Source organism: Phyllobates terribilis, unplaced genomic scaffold, assembly GCF_046119375.1.
Source record: "Phyllobates terribilis strain yellow unplaced genomic scaffold, ASM4611937v1 Scaffold_2__4_contigs__length_985480577, whole genome shotgun sequence".
In the NCBI taxonomy this organism is placed as follows: domain Eukaryota; kingdom Metazoa; phylum Chordata; class Amphibia; order Anura; family Dendrobatidae; genus Phyllobates; species Phyllobates terribilis.
Window position 1 is genome coordinate 769,176,420 of NW_027362762.1, and position 24,953 is coordinate 769,201,372.

The following is a 24,953-nucleotide window of genomic DNA, read 5'->3' on the forward strand; positions in this document are numbered from 1 at the left end:
GTCTCCATTCAGAGAGAGACTCTAGCTTGTCTCTCTCCCAGCTACAGCTCACATTTTGGCTGGCCACTCACATAGTTCAACAAACTCCACTCTGTTCAACATATAGCAGACTCACACAAGGTGAATCCATTTTCTGGTTCTTAGTCAAAGCTAGTCAGATGAATCTAATTAAGACCTGCAATGCTAGGATTTAACCCAGTCTTACCTAGCATTGCTACAATAATTTACCAAATAAAATTCTTTTGAAAATTTGTCAAGAAATTCAAGAGATCTGCTCATTTATAGCGGGGAAAATACATGAATTTTACGACTTACTGGGTGAATGTTTTTAGTAGCAATGATGCACCACCGCATCTGGGACATGACAAGCGGTGAAGCCTCCAAGACTGGGAACTGCATCTGTTTCAACCATTAGGGAGTATCTGTCTCCTCCTACCGCTCATCCTGTTAAACTGACATGAACCCATCCTCAACACGTACAGGGTACATCTGTGATTCTACACACTGCTTCTGTGCATCTTGCAGCAACTTGCACACTGGCTGTCTCTCCATTGACTGCAATTGAGAACTGTCATGAGTAACAATGCATGGAGCCTTCTGCCTGGCTAACAATTGTGAAAATAACTCACACTCCATGAATGTCCCTTGTCTTGGATTTAATTGTGCAACATTACTTTCCCAAGTAAATTCGCTTGAGCAAAATGATGGCTATGGCCACAAATTTGTCAGCTGATTTAAAAATTTCTTATGTGGATAAGAACATGCTCCTGGCTTTGCAAAAACATAATGCCATAGCACCACCTGGTTTTCAACATCACAATCCGGTGGAATTTGACATTGTATATGTTGCAGCATTTGTACGAGCAGAGTAAATCATTGACATACTGCATAGTGCTTCAGATGGCTTACTTTGAGATCAGACATTGGCAGCTGCTGAGAGAGAAGTTTCACCTATGGAAGCCCTTCAAACAGGTGACAAAATGTGTCTGTAGTGTCAAGCTCAAGAAAACACTCATCAGAATGCCGGAGAGTATGGAGGAAAATCAACAACATACACATGTTCATCACTGTTCGGTGTTTGTTGGGGACCCTCAAGGTCCATGATATAGGCTGCAAGCTTTGCAGGTGATGTAAATGAAGGAGCAGGAGAAGGTGGATGTGGAGAGTGATCTTGACTTTGCACAAGTAGGGGATGAGAATGATAGATTGAGAGTGGAAATGATGATGTCTACAACACTGGTCATGAAAACCCACTATTGCAGCAGAGAGTCGACAATGTACCTGTTTGTCGCTGCTGGTTACCATCTCTTCCTAATCGTTTATATCTAGCCAGATACATTGAGGTCACTTGTACATTAGTAATGCATTGTTGCGATTTTATATCTCAAAATTAGCTAAATACATTTCTTCTGAGACCTCAAGATAATATACACATATTTTTGGGGGCAATTGCATGCATTTTAGTATAGCAATTCATAATGAACTTCTTCAATAACAATAGAATATATAAGGAAAATTTGACAAAGCCAATGAATTAAAAATTAATAAGATCTGCTCGTCTCTAGTTATGGGTAAATTATTGGTAACAAGTGTAATCTGAAGATGAAATGGATTCATTAATATTCAATTTTGCTGATTTTGACAACTTTTCCTCAGAAATTTATTTTGGGTTGAATAAATTCAGTGCAAAACGTAAAACTGGAAAGCTTCTAACTTCTCAGAAAATATGACTGTGAGTGTAGGGGGAAAGAGAGAGAGGGAGAAAGAGAGAGTGACCATATTATATTTTAATATAATCTTCCTAATCCACTTATCCAGTTAATTTGGAGATGAGAAGGAATTTATCTCTGTCATACAAGCTTTCAGTCCTGTTCTCAACTTTGCTACATTGGGACCTGCTGGTCTCTGATAACCCAGGTATTTACCACCACTATACAAAATATATTAATCTACTTGATAGACTGAGGAAGCCCGCACAGCACTACAAAATATCATTAGACCTACTTCTGATGCTTCATCATTGTGGAAAATTTTGCAGGGCAAGTTTTTTTTTATCCTCGCATATACAATTTAAAGTGTTGAAATTTGTGTGAAATCACAAATTTCTGGAAACTTAACTAAAAGTTAATCTTCTGCTGAACAATTCACTCATCTCTAGTGGTAACCCATTTCTTGTACTTCACATATTAATATTTTTTTACTGTTGTACTGTTGCTCACTATCTGAACTGTTTCTTCAGTGATTTATGACTTTCTCAACCGACTTCAATGATTAACCTATGAGCTATGATGTCCTCTTGTAACATCCCTGGCGGCGTGCTGGCATGGCTTACCACCTCCAACCAATAGGCGACGGTGGGAAACTGTCAGAAGAGGTGGATGATGATGAGACGCAATTGCCAGAAAGTCTGGAGGAGGACCAGGGTGCGGAAGTGGAAGATGAGGTGGTGGACGTTGAAGTCACTGACCCAACCTGGCAAGGTGACATGCAGAGTGAGGACAGCAGCACACAGTGGGAGGGAGGAGTAGCACCTCAACAGGGAAGAACAAGCAGTGTGGTGGCCACAAACAGAAGGCGGGCAACCGTTTCCCATAACATCAAAACGACGGAAGTTGCCAGTACAATTGTTAGGTCTTCCCGAGTCAGGTTGTTTTTTAAAGACTCTGCCGATAACCCCCAAAAGGCCATTTGCACCACCTGCCAGGCCAGCATCAGAAGGGTTAGCAAATCTAGCAGCCTGACCACCACCAGCATGATCAGGCACATGGCAGCATAGCACCCGATTAAGTGGGCAGAACCCCAGGGTCCAGCAACAATGTCTGTGGGTGACACCACTGCTTGTTCCACTGTTGTGCGTGCACGCCAATCCCCCCGTCCATGGCGTATGCCAAGATGCCTCCTGCTCTGTACCTGTTGTTGAACACTCTCAAATAGCACCATCAGCAAGCACGTCCTTGTCCCAGCGCAGCATTCAATTGTCCCTACCCCAGTCCTTGGAATGCAAGCGCAAATACACAGCTAACGCCCCACAGGCCACACTACTAGATTCACACATTTCACAAATGCTTGAGCTCAAAATGTTGCCGTTTAGGCTCGTGAAAACAGAAGATTTCCGCAGCCTGATTACGGCAGCCGTCCCTTTTTACTCGGTCCCCAGCCACCTCTATTTCTCCAGGAGTGCCGTCCCTGCATTAAAAAAGCACGGTGCCCTACAACATTAATTGTGCCCTCAACAATGCAGTTACTGGGAAAGTCCACCTAACCATGGACACGTGGACAAAAGCACACTGGGTTAACATAATGGAAGGCAGGACCCAATAGGACCTTGGGATGGAACACGTCCATCTGACGCTGAGGAATGCGGGCCCTAGGTCAATCATGGTTGCCCCCACATTCTACAGCTCCTGCACTTCCTCCTCCTCCTCCTCTTCAGCATCCATCTCCGAAATGACCACATCAGTCACAAGCTGAAAACACTGCAGCACTGCCTCGGCCAAGCAGCAACAGGCTGTGCTGAAGCTAATATGCTTATGTGACAATCCACACAACACTGAAGAGTTGTGGACAGCTCTGAAAGAGTAGGCAGATCTGTGGCTGACACCGCTGAACCTACACCACCGAATGATAGCAGCGTAACATAAACTCAAATACAGTGTCTTTTTTTGGAGAGGTCTAACTCTATTCCCATGCACCTCTGTCTTCACACCCAGACATGGGTATACGCTTCCTGATTTTGTCTATTTGCTCTTGTCCTCCTCCTTCTCCGCATCCTCATCCTCCACCACCATATCACCACAATATGTACCATATCAACATATCTATGTCTCTTGCAAGGGGCATTGGAGTTCCACCAAATTTTTGGCACCCGTTGCTTCCCTGCATAGGCAAACAATATGGGAGACTCACTTCCTAATAATGGGAACATTGTTTTTTGGATGCTCTCTGACCTCTATGTCTCTTACAAGGGGCATTGGAGCGCCTCCAAATTTTGAGCAGTCCTTGAAGTCACTGTATACGCAATAACAGTATATAAGACCCACTTGTTAATAATGGGAAGAACAAAGCATAGCCGACTGCTGGCCCTTTAAGAATAGTAAGGGCCGCCTGATGGCTCTATAAAAATAGGCTTTGTGACTTTACGAGTCCCTCCATCATAAATGGAACATGATGTGTCTGATTATGTTTCACACACCACATGGCCAGATAAGGATGTAAAATGTTAAATTTACATTTCCTGGTGAATGAACTTGTCTTGGCTGAAAGCAATGCAAAAGTGCAAAAATGCATCAAAAACCCCATGTGGGAACAGAGCCCAAGGTGTGGAGATGTATTTTTGTATTTGTTTTTTTATTTTGCCTTATATACCAGTCATTACCCTGAAAAGAATGTTCTTTAACATATTTCCCAGGAAAATCCATTTTGGTTTCAATTTGCATGTTTTATTGTGAGTCCGTAAAAGTGGCATAATTCCTCTGACAACGCTGTTGACAGCAGTGACCTGGGAGTCAGAAATGATTCCAGGGGTCTTCCCCATGCTGTTCCCATGTCATTTGAGCACTGTTACCATTGATTTTGGACAATTTTTAGGCCCCCTGCGGAGGGAGCCGCCGGAAGAATGCTCGAGTTTCCCATAGACTTACATTGGGCTCGTTACTCGGACCTAGCACTCGAGCATTCCAATTTGCTCGACCCGAGCAACGAGTACCAGCATTTTAGTGCTCGCTCATCACTAGTGGTCATTATTAAATGCTGGTTACTAATTTCGGATAAGCACTGAAAAAATATATATTTTACCTTTTTTGGGGCACAAAAGGTTTTAAGGGAAAAAAATAAAATGGTGTATATCTTTAAAGGGATTTCATCTTTTTTTACAATAATATGTATAGAGAAACATACTGCATAATTAATTTGGATTGCACATGTAAAATACGATACAAAATAAATTAAGATGTTTTGAAATTGATGTCTCCATTTTTCTTTATAATTTGCATATCCTTAGTGTGTCTATCAATCGTGAAATTGCCATAATTTCAAGACTTTTCTATTTTTGTGTTGCATTTTTATAGTTGAGGAGTAAAGAATTAAACATTCTATACAATGTTGACTTTTACGCTCGTAGAGGCGGAAGCTTTCCAAAACCTCATGGCGGTGGCCAGGTGTCTATACGTGGTCCACAGCCGCCACTAACGTCTCCACCTTCCACAAGCGCGAGTCCCAGAACCTTACCCATGCCCTTCCTAGTGCACTTAAGTGAGGAGGACCGCCTAACCACAAACACGTGGACAACTGAATGTGACCAGGGACGGTACATCTCATGGACACATGTCGCTGGGTTAATATTGTGCTCGGTCTCCTAGACAATGATCAAATTATTCATGATGGTTGGATCATCCATCTCCTTAGCTTTGTTTTACTTGGAATGCAAGCGCAAGTATATGCAGACAGCCACCCACCCACCCACAGGCTGCAATCCTAAGCTGACACATTTCTGGACTGCTTGCACTTAAAATGTTGCCTTTTAGGCTTTTGGGGGCAGAACCTCTCCACAACCTCATTTCTGTAGCAGCCGGGGGTCCATACTGGATCCCCAGCCGGCCACTATTTCGCTCAGTATAATCTCCGCCTTCCACAAGCGCGGGTCCCAAAAAATTACCCATGCCCTCCTCAGTGCACTTACTGGGAAGGACCGCCTAACTACAAACATGTGGACAGGTGAATGTGGCCAGGGACGGTACGGAGCCAGTCCACAGTAAAAAAAAATACAGCCATAGAGTGTCCGGAAACCTTCTCACACACTTTTCTTAGCCAGGGCTGCTTCTCAGAAGGGTTTGACGTGCCCACCAGAGAACTGGAGACTCCTCCAGTGGGCCCTGGCTTCTTCATCAGGAGAGTTCATAGTGCCGAGGTGAGGTTGTGATGATGATAGAGGCCACCATCTCCTTAGCTTGCTGCTGGTACTTTTCTGTGGGAATCAGCTTGGCTCTAACCAGCCTGGAATATTTCCAGTGGTTTGGTATTGGCACCCAGTACCAGTAGCGAATCCATCCACAATTTCATTCTTAGGAATTTTATTTGGTAGACTGAGTAGCTGCCCAAATACATTAGTTTCTCACAAAGGAGTTAAAGATACTGAGTGGCAGTAGGTGCAAGTTTCTTCAGCATGTTAGATATCAGAGGGATAACAGAGAGGGCAGCACAGTGGCTCACTGGCTAGCACTGAAGCTTTGCAGCGCTGGGGTCCTAGGTTAAAATCCCACCAAGGACAACAACTGCAAGGATTTTGAATGTTCTCCCCGTGTTTGTGTGGGTTTCCCCCTCAGTAATAAAGCAGCCATAGAGTGTCCAGGAACCTCCCCACACACTTTTCTTAGCCAGGGCTGCTTCTTGGCAGGGTTTTATGGGCCCACCAGAGAATCCTCGGGTGTGCCATGGCTTCTCTATCAGGAGTGTTCATGATAGCGCAAATTTTGCAGCTTAAATGGGGTTCTTAAGCAGGAGAGAACGGTGGGCCCTCAGAATCAAATCCTCTGGTGGGCCCAATGTTTTTCAGTCTGACACTGCTTATTGGTGAGAGTTGTATTTCACTACAGCCATACTCTTTAGCTCAGTAAAAGGACTGGCATAGAGGGAAACCATGTCTACTCCGGCTGTCATTTCTCCACCACCAGGTTCCGCCCATTGTCACACACGACCATGTATGGCTGTATGTTGAGCGGTGAGAGCCACAGATCAGGCTGCTGTGTTACAAATTTCAACAACTCTGCAGCGGTGGGCGGTTTGTCACCTAAGCATTAAGCATATTATCTTCAGCACAGCCTGTTGCCACTTGGTCAAGGCAGTGCTGCAATGCTTCCAACTTGCGACTGATGATGTCATTTTGGAGATGGAGGTCGAACTGGAGGAGGAGGTGCAGGAGCTGAACAATGTGATTACATTGAGGTTACATTGGCGAGTCTGGTTTTTATACTAAAGAAAGATCATACTGTGTTTTTATTTTTTTTTTAACATCTCTTCAAATGTGTATTGGAGTGCGTCCTAATTTTTGGCAGCCCTTGAAATTGTTGCATATGCAATAACAATATAGAAGACACACTCCTTAATAATGGGAAGGACAATTCAAATAGATTCTATGTTCTAGAATATTAACTGTCTTATCTAAAATTCTTTTACGGGTGAGATATTTCAGTATGGATAGCATATTACACCGATCCAGCCAGGCACTATTGCCTTATACTACGTGCTGCTGGTGCTGCCCAAAAAAATTTGAAGTCTATTCTATTCCCTATTGATAACGCTGTCAGATGTATTTACAATAGGAACAGGTGCTGCTGCTAGGTAGTATCATCACCAGCTACATATGAGTGTTTATTTTGGTCGCATAATTGTCTTCCACAGTCCATAGCTTTATTTTTTTATTTCTTTGGCCTTATATACAAGTCATTACCCTGGAAAAAATGTTTCTTAACATTTTTTCCACTTCAGCTTTTTTTTTGTATGTTTTTTTTTGTCAGTCCGAAAAAGTGGCATAATACTCTGACAACATTGTTCACAGATATGCCATTTGTCAGCGGCCTACTGAGAATAGGCTTGAACCCTCAACTTTAAATGGAGTGGAATATTTGGCACGCTCCACAAAATTTTTGTATTATTACGGCAGTCATATGGATCACGTGCTTCTGATAATTGAAAAAAGTTTTTTGGAACACTGTTATAGGTGATATGTCTGACAGAACCACTGTTTTAAATAGCAGGCCTGTAATTTGCTAATACTATTCCTCACAGACACCTAGTGTGAATAGCTTGACAGACACACTGCAATGAAATGAAAATGGAAGAAATGGCTGATTTTGAAACACTGTTATAGGTGATTAATCTGACAGAGAAACACGGTTTTAAATAGCAGGCCTGTAATTGACTAATACTGTTCATCACAGAGACCTAGTGAGAATAGCTTGACCGACACACTGCAACAAAATAAAATTGGAAGAAATGGCTGATTTTGGAACACTTTTATGGGTGATATATCTGACAGAGAACCACGGTTTTAAATAGCAGGCCTGTAATTTACTAATTCTATTCTTCACAGAGATCTAGTGTGAATAGCTTGACCGACACACTGTAATGAAATGAAAATGGAAGAAATGGCTGATTTTGGAACACTCTTATAGGTGATATGTCTGACAGAGAACCACGATTTTAAATAGCAGGCCTGTATTTTACTAATACTATTCTTCAAAGACACCTAGTGTGAATAGCTTCAGTTCAAATTTCTGGATTTTTGTCGCTGAAATATGGCACAGATCTGGCTGTATTCTGCAGTGCTAATAAGCAAATGGAGCAGAAAAATGGTGTACTCTGGATTGCTTTTAAAGCAAATAACCAGGATTAAGGTAAAAAAAAAAATTGCCCTGGCCCCTGATATCTATGTCTACAAATATCTGTAATTATTACAGCAGCAGACAGGACGTTCAATTGACCCTCTTGCACTATATGCACTGCAGTCTGCCACATACACTGCCTGCCTGCCTAACTCCTGCTCTCTCCACTGAATATATGTAGCTGGATTAGTCCTCAGAAGGACTGTTAGTTCATATGGATATATGTATATACGTTGTGGAATACCTATACTAACTATAAACAAGCAAATATCTTCCTGACATAGCAGCACCTCTCCCTACTCTGCCTGTTTCCGGGGTAGACTGTAATGAGCATAGGGGCGCCAGGTCTTATATAGACCTGATGATGCTGTGCGGCCAGCCAATCACTGTAATGCCCACAACCAACGTGGCTACTGCATTGCAGTGCGTGGCAGGCAATCTCTGCATGTTCATTGGCTCTTTAAAGAGTGCCAAACAAGCAAGGAGGGGACCAGAGTTCCCACCCAAGCAACCTGGAAATTCTCACCGAGCTTGTCGAGCACCGTGATGCTCGGGAGAGTACCAAGCAGTGGCGAGCACGTTCGCTCATTACTACTCCTGAACTTATTAGAAGCATTTCATGATCATATAAAATGGTGCAGGTTTCTGCTAGAAGTGCAGAGGTAAATCTGTGCCATTGAGAGCTTATGGAGCTTCCATTCTTTGATTATCTCAGCTGTTCAGTGTTGGCCACTCCCCTCGGCTATATATACTCACCTCTGGCAATCAGGGAATACCAGTGTTAGTTTCATACTGCCTGTTTTTGGAGTTGGAGGTGTTGGTTGTTTGAGGAGGTTTTTTGGAGTCTTGTTCTGAAGACTGTTGGTGATTAGTCTGTGTACATATCCTCATCCTCACCTATTTGGTTTTTCCTTCACTTTCCAGTGTTCCACTCTGTTGTTTGTGAGTGCACATTTGTATGATTGGTATTTTCATTTAACCCTGTAAGTCTTCCCATGTTAGTCTGGTTTGTGTATTCTTATACACTACACCTCCCCACTTACCTGGGTGGGGGAGGGGACAGATAAGGGCTGATTTAGGAGCTGAACAAGGCACATAGTTCCGGTGTCTTCACCATCTGAAGTAATCCGAGGATTAGGGATAGCTAGGGCACCCCTAGATTTAGGGATAAGGAAGGAGCCCCAACTCCGGGCTATCATACAACAAAGTTGTGACAGTTTTACTGTAGGCACTATGCATTTTTATTTATACTTCTCACCTTGTGACACCATACAGTTTTGAAGACGTCAGTTCCAAGAGCAACTAACTTGTTCTTGTTACTCCAAAGTATAGAGTCACTGTAGTCTTCATATTTTTCTGCATCGGGCTTGGCAAATTGTAGGTGGACTTATTTGTACATGGACTTTAGCAGAGGTTGTATTCATGGACAACACTCATACATGCCATTCCTCTGCACTGTGCACTGTATTGTGTCATGAGAAAATCTCACCCCAGTTTGATTACTTCTTTACCTAACTGCTGTGAACTTGTTTGTTAATTTACTTCAATCCTTCTCATCCTCATCAGAAAATGCACCTGTTTAGGTGTGAAACTCCATGGTTTCTCTGGATGTCTCTGTGAGATGGTTGCCGCTCCATCTTTTTTTTAACTTTTATATCACTTTTATTACAGTATTCTGATTGATAAGTATAGTTTTGCTGAGTAAGTGTTGCTTAAGTCACACTCTTTTATAGCCAGCTGTCTGTTCGACACCTGTTTAATGAGTAAACAGAGATACCAGTGCTTGAATTCTTGTTAAATAGAATTTAGTAGTCTAAACTTTAGCTAGGACTTTCATTAGGGGATACTCTTTTTGTGGCATGTCTTGAATTAATCAGTTAGGAAAATTACTTTTTTGGGTGTACAAAATAACAAATTTTGTTTGCAATCAATGGCTTCCACGTTTGTAGGAGGATTTTGTTGTGTAGTATTTCATAGAAAATGTTTATTCTGAAACGAAACTAAAGGTTAAAAATCCTGAGCACTGAACATACATAGATATATAAATAAATAAAAAAGCAAAAGAAAAAACTAAAATGTTATGGATGCATAAATATGCACACCCTTAAACTATTTTTTTGTTGAAGCACCCTTTGAATTAATGACAGCATTCAGTCTTTTGGGGGAAGAATCTACTTGTATGGCATATCTACAATTGGCAGTCTTTGTCCACTCTTCCTTACACTAGGGCTCCAAATCTGTCAGATTGAGAAGACATCTCCTGTAAACAGTGCCCTCTACAGGTCAACCCATAGATTTTCAATTGAGTTCAGATCTTGGCTCTAGCAGAACCATTTCTAAACTTTGTTCTTCTGGCAACTGACAGAAATACACACTCTAATGTGCCTTGACTCCTGGAACACTTTTACCTTCTCTTTTGAAGGCCTCTTCATGGTGTTGCCTTTTTGGTGTCCAGATCACTCCATTGCTATCATTGTAGCACAGAATGGAATACTAAGAGTGTCGAATCTTTCAATAACATGTGGAACAATTTGCAAAAATGGCCAATCCATTGTTCCACTGTTCAGACCTGACCGGGATACTGATGTAGTCATAGATTCTTGACAAATTGTTGGGAGGAGTTGAGCACGTCATTTGTTGTTAGTTTTTATTCATTTTTTAACCAATTCTTTTCTATAAATAACCGAAACCCAAAGCTAGAAAACATTTTTGTGATTACCACAATCTTTTAATTGAACTGTTTTGTATTTTCATTGTTTATGTATGTATTATTTTTCTTTTTTGTTTTTGAAACAAATGGAATAAAAATAAGTTTAAGCATTTGTGGCTGTTTTTCTGTTCTATCTTGAAATGCACACATATGAGCAATATACTTTTAAAGCAAATGACGTTTCCTAAGATGCATTACTTTAGCAACCACTTAAGTGCATTAACAAAATTGTAAAAACCAATAACATTTCTCAGAGGTTTCTATTTTAGCATTGAGAAACCATGTAGCATAAGAGGTTCATATGGTATACCATCAATATACAATTACAGTTTACATTTGACATAGGCATAAACTCACCTTTGTTCCGCTTAGTGCTTTTACATTAGCAGAGATACAAACAGGAATATAACATTTGAAAAATGCAGGAAAGAATCAATCAGTTATTTACTTAGCTTTCATCTAAGTACTTTCCATTATAACTTGTTAGCTTATGAGAAGCTGCACTTTAGAGGTTGAACATACTGTATATCCTTAAAGGGAACCGTGCTTTTTGCACAAGTCACCCATGTGTCAAGGCCCCAGCAGGCTTGTAAATGTATGTTTTAGTCAGTATCTAATTAAATAAAATCTGCTGATTTTCAGAAGAAAGTTGCTCTCTGCTTTACAAGGCAACCATAGTAGTGGAAATGCAATATTTGCTGATCATTTAAATAAATAGCTGTCCATGTAATATTCAGTATACAGTATATTTCCACCCGCGGCTGTTAAGATGTTAAATGCCGCTGTCAATCTCTGACAGCGGCATTTAACAGAGCCGTGACGTAAGCGCGTCACTTACCCCGCCCATCAGTGACCCCGTCACATGATCGCGGGTCACCAATGGGTGGGCATGACAACCCTGGGTCTACAGCAGACCCCAGTGGCTGTCATGTACTGATCGCTATGAACGCCACCTAGTGGTCGGCGCTCATAGCACAGGAGGATTTCTGCTACATAGAGGTGATCTGCTCATCACCTCTATGTAGCAGAGGCGATCAGACAGTTGCTGCTTCTAGTCTCCTATGGAGACTATAGAAGCAAACAAAGAGTGTAAAAAAAATGTTTTTAAAAATATAAAAAAATATAAAAGTTTAAATCACCTCCATTTTGCCCCATTCAAAATAAAATAATAATAAATAAACCCACATACACATATTTGGTATCGCCGCATTCAGAATCACCAGATCTATAAAAAAAAGAAATAATCTAATCGGTACACGGTGTAACGAGAAAAAAAATTCTAAACGCAAGAATTACGATTTTTGGTTGCCACAACATTGAAATAAAATGCAATAATGGGCGGTCAAAACATCAGATCTATCCTAAAATGGTATCAATAAAAACGTCAGCTCAGCGCGCAAAAAATAAGCCCTCACCCGGCTACAGATACTGAATATTGGAGACGCTATGGGTCTTGGAAAATGGAGCTATTTTTTTTTTAGCAAATTTTGGATTTTTATTTCACCACTTAAATAAAAAAGAACCCATACATGTTTGGTATCTATGAACTCATAATTACCTGGAGAATAAGAATGGCAGGTCAGTTTTAGCATTCAGTGAACGTGGTATAAAAATTTAAAAAAAACATCTGTGGTATTGCACTTTTTTTGCAATTTCACCACACTTCGATTTTTTTTCCCGTTTTCCCGTACATGATATGGTAAAACCAGTAATGTCTTTCAAAAGTACAACTCATCCCACAAAAAATAAGCCTTCACATGGCCATAATGACCAAAAAATATAAACACTATGGCTCTGGGAACAAGGGGAGCAAAAAACGCAAATGCAAAAATGGAAAATTCCAGGGTTCTTAAGGGGTTAAACATCTCTTAAACCAGCTTCAGCAGAGAACCGCTGCAAACAACATAGTTTATTTGATTGGCTTTGATGATTGCCTTTCATTTTTCTCTTGCACAGCCTCCAATATTCAGTAAATAATGATGAGTGAATCTGCCAAAATTAGAATTTGGCAGTGAACTTAAATTTTGCCAGGAAGTTGAATTTGCATTAAATTTATTTTTTGCTTATTGAACATACATTTTTATGCTGATCATTATGGTTTCTCCAGACCACAAAGCATGGTAAACAAAGGAGGAACAAAATAAAACAGTTCCACTTGCCTCACCCCAACCTGTCCCCTCAAGCAGTCCTGCATCATTCTTGCAGTCTTCTTCATTCTGGCCACCAGTACAGACTTCATCGGGCCATCTATGGCCATCTCTTTGTAGGCCTTGATGCCACAACATCGCTCTCGACATGATCTTGACATCGCGACCATATAAGTAGAGATGAGCGGTGTTTGACTCGAACTGTTCGCCAATCTCAAATTAGAGCTGTTTTGGGCGGTGTTTGAACCGTTCGATGAACCCGAACGATTTGCAAAAAATCCGGCTGTTCGAGGTTATGTTCGATAACTGTTCGTGCACCAAAATCGTAACTGGATTTTTTCACAGTAATACTGTTAATTCATTTTAATAGACAGTTTCCGTGTAGAGTGGGTGGGGGGAGGGGCAGGGAATGGATCTCTGCAGAAATAATGCCGATCTCCATTTTTTTTTTCTTTCCCGCATTTACAGTGGGGAGGTGCAGTCTGTCAACCTATCAGCAGCGCACACACGCAGTGAAGTGCTTTTTTTTTCACACAAGCAAGGGCATGTGTTATTGGCTGTGTAAGTCACATGTCCTTACCCTATAAGACCCAGCCATTTTCCCCATCGCCAACTTTTTCTCACTGCTGCAGCTGAGTGTTAGACGGCACCGCTGCTGCTGTGGGCGCTATATTTTGTAACTGTGTGAATTGCAAGCGAATTTGCTCTTAAATAGACAGATAGGTTTAGGGAGTAGGGACTAGTTGTTATTACAGCCCTTTTGAGGGCTAGGTTACAGCAGTTCCTAGCACTTTTTGCCAGGCATGTCTGTGCCAGTGCTGTGCAAGTGTTTTTCACAGCATTTGGCTAAATCTAGCTAAGCCAATCCTTTTGGGCCTCTAGCAGTGTGTGTTAGTCAGTGGAGTAGCCTATCTGGGTTGCAAGCTACACCACCTGTGTATCTAATACCAATTTTTTACTGCATCTAGCCAAGTAAAACCTTTTGGGCATAGTAGCAGTGTCTGTTACTCATTGGAGTAGCCCATCTGTACCAAGCTACACCACCTATGTATTTAATAACAATTTTTTACTGCATCTTGCCCAGTAAATACTTTTGGGCCTGTAGCAGTGTCTGTTACTCATTGTAGTAGCCCATCTGTACCAAGCTACACCACCTTTTTATTTAATAACAATTTTTTACTGCATCTAGCCCAGTAAATACTTTTGGGCCTGTAGCAGTGTCTGTTACTCATTGTAGTAGCCCATCTGTACCAAGCTATACCACCTTTGGATTTAATTTAAATTTTTTACTGCATCTAGCCCAGTAAAACCTTTTGGGCATAGTAACAGTGTCTGTTACTCATTGGAGTAGCCAATCTGTACCAAACTACACCACCTTTATATTTAATAATTTTTTTTTACTGCATCTAGCCCAGTAAAACCTTTTGGGCATAGTAGCAGTGTCTGTTACTCATTGTAGTAGCCCATCTGTACCAAGCTACACCACCTTTGTATTTAATAACAATTTTTTACTGCATCTAGCCCAGTAAATACTTTTGGGCCTGTAGCAGTGTCTGTTACTCATTGTAGTAGCCCATCTGTACCAAGCTACACTACCTTTGTATTTAATAACAATTTTTTACTGCATCTATCCCAGTAAAACCTTTTGGGCATAGTAGCAGTGTTTGTTACTCATTGTAGTAGCCCATCTGTACCAAGCTACACCACCTGTGTATCTAATAAAATTGTTTTACTGCATCTAACCCAGCCAATCCTTTTGGGCTAGTATCACAGTTTGGCCACTCAGCTCTGCTCGGTTTCCATCCATTGTTTTTTGTGCAAACAACTACAGAGTTGTCAATTAGTTAACCACCAAAATGAGTGGCAAAAGGCCTGCTGCTGGTGGAAAGGAGAATAGGCGTGTTGGAAAGGGAAAAAAAAGGTTGTGTCCATGGGGTAGGTGTTAAAGCAACAGTAACATCTGCAGAAGAAAGACCATCTTCCAGCCAAACAAAGATGTCTACTTCTTTTCGTAGACAATGTGATACGATCCCTTTCTTATGGACACGCCCATCGCTACAAATTCCAGATGAGGCACAAAAACAGCAGGTCCTTCAACGGATATCAAGTGCTCCTTCAAGTGGGCTCTCCTCCACCTCAACTTCAACATCACAAATACTCCAGTCCTCAGAGGTGTCACCCAAATCGCACTTGCTTCCTCACAGCTCCCAAGTCTCCAGCTGCCCATCTGAGTTTGGGGTAACATAGATGGTTGAGTCTGCAGAGCTGTTTACTCATACTATAGCCTGGGAAACGGAGGTCTGCTCCAGAGCTTCTGTTAATCCAGACAAGGAAATGATCTGCACTGAGGCCCAGAATCTTTATGAGTCGGATCCAGGACCAGATGAAGAAGGTTCTGAGCATAATGTAGACCCTCGTTCCCAAACTGTAACTCCTGTTGGTGGAGACAATGATGAAGATGATGATGAGACTCAAATACCTGATTGGAGTGACAACTTGACATTTCCGTCAGGGCAGGAAGAGGTTGGCTCTGAGGACGACAGGTGTGAGAAAACACAGGGTGATGATGACGAGGTTGGAGATCCAACTTACTGTCAACCCACAGTCAGCCAGTCGATGAGGTCAGCAGAGGAGGTGGAGGAGGATGCTATTGACAACGAGGTTAGGTTACGCCTTCCTGGACAGAGACGGAGTACTGGAAGCAAGTCAACAACTGCATCCTCAACCACAACTCTGCCCTCCACCTCAGACATCACTGCCCGCACCTCCTCTTCCGAGGAGACAAAAACAGAGACATCATCAGCATAGGCCACTACCTTCAGGGCGGCCTCCCGTTTGCCCGCCTGGTCCATCCTCATCCCCGCTATTGGTCCACGATCCACCCTCCTTATGAAGGGATCAATCACGAACACATACAGCAGGGGACTGAGAGGACATCCCTGACGAATGCCGGAGCCCACTGCAAAAGCCTGTCCAATCCAACCGTTCACAAGTGGGAAACTCTCCGCCCCTCTGTACAATGTCTTCAGCCAGTCCACAAACCTCCCTGGCAGACCATACCTCAGAAGAGCGGACCACAGGTACTCGTGATCAACCCGGTCAAAGGCTTTGGCCTGATCCAAGGACAGCAGATACCCCTTCCAGAGGCCAGCACTACCCTGCTCCACAGCCTCCCGGACACCGAGAACAGCACTAAAAGTGCTACGGCCAGGAACACAGCAGTGCTGGGACTCCGAAAGGAGCCGTGGCGCAAACTTCACCAACCTGTTAAAGAGTACTTTAGCCAAAACCTTCCTGTCCACATTGAGAAGCGCTATGGGCCTCCAGTTCTCAATGTGCGACGGATCCTTTCCCTTAGAAAGAAGGATCAAAGCTGACCTCCTCATTGATCACGGAAGAGTGCCCGAGGAGAGACACTCATTAAAAACCTGAGTCAATAAGGGGACCAAAAGTTCCTTAAAGGTCTTGTAGAATTCCGACGTTAAGCCGTCCGGACCTGGTGATTTTTTAAGCTGGAGCCCGTCAATCGCCAGACTACCTTCCTCTTCTTTGATCTCATCCACCAAGACATCGAGCGAGGGGTCTACCCCTGATTCAGGAATGGCCTCAGCCAGGAAAGCCGACGTCTCATCTTGATCCAGCTCCTTCCTCCCCAAGAGATGTGAGTAAAAGGATCTGACGACCTCCAAGATCCCTGACCTAGACCTGGTCAGGGATCCTGTACTGTCCCTCAGACCCGCCACTATCTTACTACTCACTGACATCTTGCAGTTTCTGTAAGGGTCGGGTGAGCGATACTTCCCGAAGTCCCTCTCAAAAACCAAAGATGTGTGCCTATCATACTGACATCTCTTGAGTAAGGCTTTCACCCTGGTGATGTCCTCACGGCCACCCCCAGTCGAGACAAGTTCCTCGAATTTCCTCCTCAGGCCCCGATACAGGAGATCGCTGTTCAGGCTTCTGAGGTTAGAAAGCTGGTGGAAGAATCTCACCACCCGATGTTTGAAGATCTCCCACCACTCTGACTTAGTGTTACCAAGGCCCAGTAGCGGTACCTGACTTTGAAAGAAATCCTCAAAGGACTGTCTTACAGCTGCTTCCTTCAGGAGTGACGAATTCAGCTTCCAAAAACCTCTTCCCATCCGAGGAGTCTCTGTAACATTCAGAGAAAACATAATCATGCAGTGGTCGGAGAATTCAACCTCTACCACCGATAAAGGTGAAGAGACAGCCTCCTCCATCAAATAAAACCTGTCTATTCTAGACCTACTCTGACTACCTCTGAAATAAGTGTAACCCGCGTGGCCCGTGGTGTTCCGGATGTGGACATCCACTAGGCGAGACTCACTAACTATGCTAGTCAAGGCGACGCTGTCGTAGGCCAACCGGTCTCTGGAACCTCCTCTGTCTTGGGGCCTCGAGACATTGTTGAAGTCCTCTCCAAAGACCACCTGTCGGCTACAAAACAAAAAGGGTTTAATACTCATAAAGAGACACTTGCGGTCCCACTTAGTCTGGGGACCATAGATGTTTATGAGCCGAAGCTCTTGTCCCCTTATGAACACATCCAAGATCAAGCACCTCCCCATTTCCAACTCAATAACCCGTCGGCATACTACATCTGCGGTCTTGAAAAGGACCGCCACCCCGCTATACGGCTCAGCCGCAAGAGACCAATAGGAAGGCCCGTGTACCCACTCCCTCTTAGCTTTTTTATGGGACGTGAGATCGGCCAACCTGGTCTCCTGCAAAAACAAAATGCCGGCATCAAGCTGGCTGAGAAAATTAGAGGCCGTGAACCTAGCTGCATCAGACTTTATGCTGGCAACATTAATGGTCGCCAGCATCAACGGGGTGAGTGCCGCCATCATGAGTGATAAGGTTGGACAGCGACCTTCTTCCCACCCCCCTTACCCTTTACATGTGCTCCATTTTCCTCCTCAGAGGACGATATAGCAAGTTTCAGGCACACCGACACATCCATACCTGCTGTTCCAGACACAACTTTAACGGGCACAACTGTTTCAGGCGCACCCTTGCCCTTGTCGGGAGGCCCTAGGTCGACCCCCCCCATCAGAGGCCCGGTTTCCCCGATCCCCGATGTTGAGGGCCTGGGGCCCCCTTTAGCCCCTACATCCTTGTCCGCAACCCCCAGCACCAGATCCCCCTCCCCCCCATCTGAAGACAAGGGAGACTCGCTTAGGGCTTGGTACTGGTTGGAGAGCTCCACCGGAAGAAGGGAGGAAGAGCCTTCCTTTGGCACCTGGCCCCGCGTGGCCTTCTCCTTCGAGTTACCCTTCTTCCTCACCCTTTTCTTCTCCCTCTTCTTTTGCTGTTGCCACTCTTCATTCCCCCCCTCATCCACACCTTCGCTGAATGAGGATAAGGGAGAAGTGGCCCCATCCTCCCTGACCATCCTCCGGACCTCTTCGTCTATCTCACTGTCCGGGACCTCAGCTGCAAGCTCCCCCGAACTAGGGCCCAGAGGCAGGGACATAACCCCCTGGTCCCTCTCCACCACTCTCCTCGGATGCTGTTCTTTCCCTCCCGCCTCAGGGGGAGTTCTGCTCCTCACGGGTCCCTTACTTCCTACGCCGCCGCTAGTCCCTTCACCGGCTGGTCTGGTCCTCGCCTCCTCCCTACCAGCACCTCCCGGATTCAGGCCAACATTGGCATAGGAGCGCGGACAGCGACTAAATGGCTGTCCCAAGACGCCACACAGGTTACACCGAATGTCCCTACAGGTTGCGGCCAGATGACCAACCCCTCCACACATCGCGCACTTCTCCACCTTGCACCCCACGCTGAAGTGAGAGGGGCTGCCGCACCTGTGGCACAACTTCGGCTGCCCCTGGTAAAAGATCAGGATTCGGTCCCTTCCAAGAATGTTGAAGTGGGAATGTGGGTAACCGAGTAACCCGAGACCTTCAGTTTTACCATAAAGGTCCAGGCCCCTGACCAGATGCCATGCTTGTCCAGATTCTTTTTGGGAATCTGGACCACCTCCCTATACCTGATCAGCCAGGTAATGATGTCCATCTCAGAAAGTGACTCATTACTGGTGAGCACGGTCACTTTCTTCACTGAGTTTTGGCGAGAGATAGCCTGGACTATAAACCCTACCCATTCAGAGAAAATCCGAGCCAGCTGATACTGAGACCAGAAGAGCTCTAGGCCCTCCGATCTTACAAAGCTGACATCGAAAAAGGTGGCACCATAGGGATGAATCAGGGCATAGATGTCATCAGCCCTGAAGCCCATCCCCAGGAAAAGCTCCACCACCTTGTCCCTAGAGGGGCACGTTTCATTTCCTTCCCACCGGAGACGGACCACATTCCTACGGACGCCACACTGCCCTGCTGTCGGCAGAGACCACGTAACGTTCTCTGCCCCTAACTCTCGGAAGGCGGACAGACCATGTCGGTCTATGCAGAATGATAAATCTACCTCCCTACCCTCCACTGTAATGGACTGCTCTCCCTTCTTCAGGGCGTCCAGAAGACGCCATTGCAAGTAACCCTGCCCAGCGTCCCCTGACAAGGACCCTCCATTACCCAGGGCAGCGGCCGCGGCAAATGTGCGGACACGTGAACCGGGATTCCTTGGCCTCACACTTGGCCCCTCATTCACACTCACACTCTGCCTCCCAGCCTCACCTACCGCCCCTGCACCACTACCATCACCACCAACCGTACCACTCACCACTTCCATACCTGCATCCTCACCTACATCCTCACCTCCTTCATGTATCCCATTCATCCCCACCTCATGCATCCCATCCATGCCAGCCAGAACAGGTGGGGTACTAACCGCTTTACCCAAGGTCCCGGCATCACTGGGGGGGGGTTAAGGACACTCACCACATCCGTAGCATTGTCCTTACTCCACTTCTCCTTCTCTGCCACCTTGGCCGCAGCATTGTCCCCAGCATGCGGCCCCTCAACCCTCTGGCCAGATATGGAAGCAGTGGCTCTCTCCTCCCCCACCATCCTCCGGACCTCAGCCAAGATATCTGAAAAAGCTGCTCGGGCTCCACTGCCACAACCGCCACCTCCCTCTGCCCGAGACCCAGAGGCCATGGGAGAGAGAGACGGGAACTCCACCACATTGAATATGTCTGGCGCCACCACCAGCGATGACCCTTTGCCATCCCTACTGTCCTCCGTAGGGATCACCACACCATCACCACTCGCCTTACATTTGCCTTTACTCACGCCACCGGACCTGCGCCGAGGACCAACTTCATGATCCGGGCGCCGTTGACCGGCGGGGGTTACACAGGAGACAGCAGCAGCATCAGTATCATCATTAAACATGTAACGCATACTCACCGTCTCCTGTACCTTCTTCTTGCGCCCCTTCTTCTCCTTTCAGGGTCCCGGATAGAGATGAGCGTTGTTCTACTCGAACTGTTCGCTAATCTCAAATTCGAGCTGTTTTGGGCGGTGTTCGAGCCGTTCGGCGAACACGAACAATTTGATAAAAATTCGGCTGTTCGAGGTTATGTTCGATAACTGTTCGTGCACCAAAATCATAACTGGATTTTTTCTCAGTGATGATGAAAATTAATGTTAATACGCAGTTTGAGTGTACAGCGGGGTGGGGGGAGGGGCAGGGGATGGATCTCTGCAGGAACAATGAAGATCTCCATTTTTTTTTCTCTTTCCCGCATTTGCAGTGGGGAGGTGCAATCTGTCAGCCTATCAGCAGCGCACACACGGAGCGAAGTGCTTTTTTTCACACAAACAAGGGCATGTGTCATTGGCAGTGTATGTCACATGTCCTTGCCCTATAAGACCAAGCCATTTTCCCCATCGCCACCATTTTTTCACTGCTGCAGCTGCGTGTTAGACGGCACCGCTGTTGCTGTGTGCGCTATACCTTGTTAATTTCAAGCCAATTTTCGCACAAATATACAGATAGCTTGGGAGTAGGGAATAGTTGTGATTGCAGTCCTTCTAAGGACTAGGTTACAGCATTTCCTACGACTTTTATCAGGGAGGTCTGTGCTCTTAAATAGATAGGTTGTGGGAGTAAAGACTAATTGTAATTGGAGTCCTTTTCAGGACTAGGTTACATCAGTTCCTATCAGTTTTTGCCAGGCAGGTCTGTGCCAGTGCTGTGCAAGTTTTTATCACAGCATTTGGCTGAATCTAGCAAAGCTAATCCTTTTTGGCCTATTGCAGAGTGTGTTAGTCAGTGGAGTAGCCTATCTGTGTTGCAAGATATACCACCTGTGTATAGAATACCAATTTTTTTACTGCACCTAGTGAAGTAAAATCTTTTGGGCATAGCATCATTCTATTAGTCCATCTATACTGACCTCCATCAGGTTGCAAATTAAAACTAATTTTTATCTGCATCTACAGTACCTCTGAAAAAATATTTGGGCTTCTAGCTGTGTGTGGGACTTGTTGTATTAGTCCATCTATACTGACCTCCATCAGGTTGCAAACTGAATATATTTTTTTCTGCATCTACCTCTGAAAAATTATTGGGCTTCTAGCTGTGTGTGGGACTTGTTGTATTAATCCATCTATACTGACCTCCATCAGGTTGCAAACTGAATATATTTTTTTCTGCATCTACCTCTGAAAAAATATTGGGCTTCTAGCTGTGTGTGGGTCTTGTTCTATTAATCCATCTATACTGACCTCCATCAGGTTGCAAACTGAATATAATTTTTTTCTGCATCTAGCTCTGAAAAAATATTTGGCCTTCTAGCAGTGTGTCGGACTTTCTCTATTAGTCCATCTATACTGACCTCCATCAGGTTGCAAATTAAAACTAATTTATATCTGCATCTACAGTACCTCTGAAAAAATATTTGGGCTTCTAGCTGTGCGTGGGACTTGTTGTATTAGTCCATCCATACTGACCTCCATCAGGTTGCAAACTGAATATATTTTTTTCTGCATCTACCTCTGAAAAAATATTGGGCTTCTAGCTGTGTGTGGGACTTGTTGTATTAGTCCATCTATACTGACCTCCATCAGGTTGCAAACTGAATATATTTTTTTCTGCATCTACCTCTGAAAAAATATTGGGCTTCTAGCTGTGTGTGGGACTTGTTGTATTAGTCCATCTATACTGACCTCCATCAGGTTGCAAACTGAATATATTTTTTTCTGCATCTACCTCTGAAAAAATATTGGGCTTCTAGCTGTGTGTGGGTCTTGTTCTATTAATCCATCTATACTGACCTCCATCAGGTTGCAAACTGAATATAATTTTTTTCTGCATCTAGCTCTGAAAAAATATTTGGCCTTCTAGCAGTGTGTCGGACTTTCTCTATTAGTCCATCTATACTGACCTACATCAGGTTGCAAATTAAAACTAATTTTTATCTGCATCTTCAGTACCTCTGAAAAAATATTTGGGCTTCTAGCTGTGTGTGGGACTTGTTGTATTAGTCCATCTATACTGACCTCCATCAGGTTGCAAACTGAATATATTTTTTTCTGCATCTACCTCTGAAAAAATATTGGGCTTCTAGCTGTGTGTGGGACTTGTTGTATTAGTCCATCTATACTGACCTCCATCAGGTTGCAAACTGAATATATTTTTTTCTGCATCTACCTCTGAAAAAATATTGGGCTTCTAGCTGTGTGTGGGACTTGTTGTATTAGTCCATCTATACTGACCTCCATCAGGTTGCAAACTGAATATATTTTTTTCTGCATCTACCTCTGAAAAAATATTGGGCTTCTAGCTGTGTGTGGGACTTGTTGTATTAGTCCATCTATACTGACCTCCATCAGGTTGCAAACTGAATATATTTTTTTCTGCATCTACCTCTGAAAAAAAAGGGGCTTCTAGCTGTGTGTGGGTCTTGTTCTATTAATCCATCTATACTGACCTCCATCAGGTTGCAAACTGAATATAATTTTTTTCTGCATCTAGCTCTGAAAAAATATTTGGCCTTCTAGCAGTGTGTCGGACTTTCTCTATTAGTCCATCTATACTGACCTCCATCAGGTTGCAAATTAAAACTAATTTTTATCTGCATCTACAGTACCTCTGAAAAAATATTTGGGCTTCTAGCTGTGTGTGGGACTTGTTGTATTAGTCCATCTATACTGACCTCCATCACGTTGCAAACTGAATATATTTTTTTCTGCATCTACCTCTGAAAAAATATTGGGCTTCTAGCTGTGTGTGGGACTTGTTGTATTAGTCCATCTATACTGACCTCCATCAGGTTGCAAACTGAATATATTTTTTTCTGCATCTACCTCTGAAAAAATATTGGGCTTCTAGCTGTGTGTGGGACTTGTTGTATTAGTCCATCTATACTGACCTCCATCAGGTTGCAAACTGAATATATTTTTTTCTGCATCTACTTCTGAAAAAATATTGGGCTTCTAGCTGTGTGTGGGACTTGTTGTATTAGTCCATCTATACTGACCTCCATCAGGTTGCAAACTGAATATATTTTTTTCTGCATCTACCTCTGAAAAAATATTGGGCTTCTAGCTGTGTGTGGGACTTGTTGTATTAGTCCATCTATACTGACCTCCATCAGGTTGCAAACTGAATATATTTTTTTCTGCATCTACCTCTGAAAAAATATTGGGCTTCTAGCTGTGTGTGGGACTTGTTGTATTAGTCCATCTATACTGACCTCCATCAGGTTGCAAACTGAATATATTTTTTTCTGCATCTACCTCTGAAAAAATATTGGGCTTCTAGCTGTGTGTGGGACTTGTTGTATTAGTCCATCTATACTGACCTCCATCAGGTTGCAAACTGAATATATTTTTTTCTGCATCTACCTCTGAAAAAAAAGGGGCTTCTAGCTGTGTGTGGGTCTTGTTCTATTAATCCATCTATACTGACCTCCATCAGGTTGCAAACTGAATATAATTTTTTTCTGCATCTAGCTCTGAAAAAATATTTGGCCTTCTAGCAGTGTGTCGGACTTTCTCTATTAGTCCATCTATACTGACCTCCATCAGGTTGCAAATTAAAACTAATTTTTATCTGCATCTACAGTACCTCTGAAAAAATATTTGGGCTTCTAGCTGTGTGTGGGACTTGTTGTATTAGTCCATCTATACTGACCTCCATCACGTTGCAAACTGAATATATTTTTTTCTGCATCTACCTCTGAAAAAATATTGGGCTTCTAGCTGTGTGTGGGACTTGTTGTATTAGTCCATCTATACTGACCTCCATCAGGTTGCAAACTGAATATATTTTTTTCTGCATCTACCTCTGAAAAAATATTGGGCTTCTAGCTGTGTGTGGGACTTGTTGTATTAGTCCATCTATACTGACCTCCATCAGGTTGCAAACTGAATATATTTTTTTCTGCATCTACTTCTGAAAAAATATTGGGCTTCTAGCTGTGTGTGGGACTTGTTGTATTAGTCCATCTATACTGACCTCCATCAGGTTGCAAACTGAATATATTTTTTTCTGCATCTACCTCTGAAAAAATATTGGGCTTCTAGCTGTGTGTGGGACTTGTTGTATTAGTCCATCTATACTGACCTCCATCACGTTGCAAACTGAATATATTTTTTTCTGCATCTACCTCTGAAAAAATATTGGGCTTCTAGCTGTGTGTGGGTCTTGTTCTATTAATCCATCTATACTGACCTCCATCAGGTTGCAAACTGAATATAATTTTTTTCTGCATCTAGCTCTGAAAAAATATTTGGCCTTCTAGCAGTGTGTCGGACTTTCTCTATTAGTCCATCTATACTGACCTCC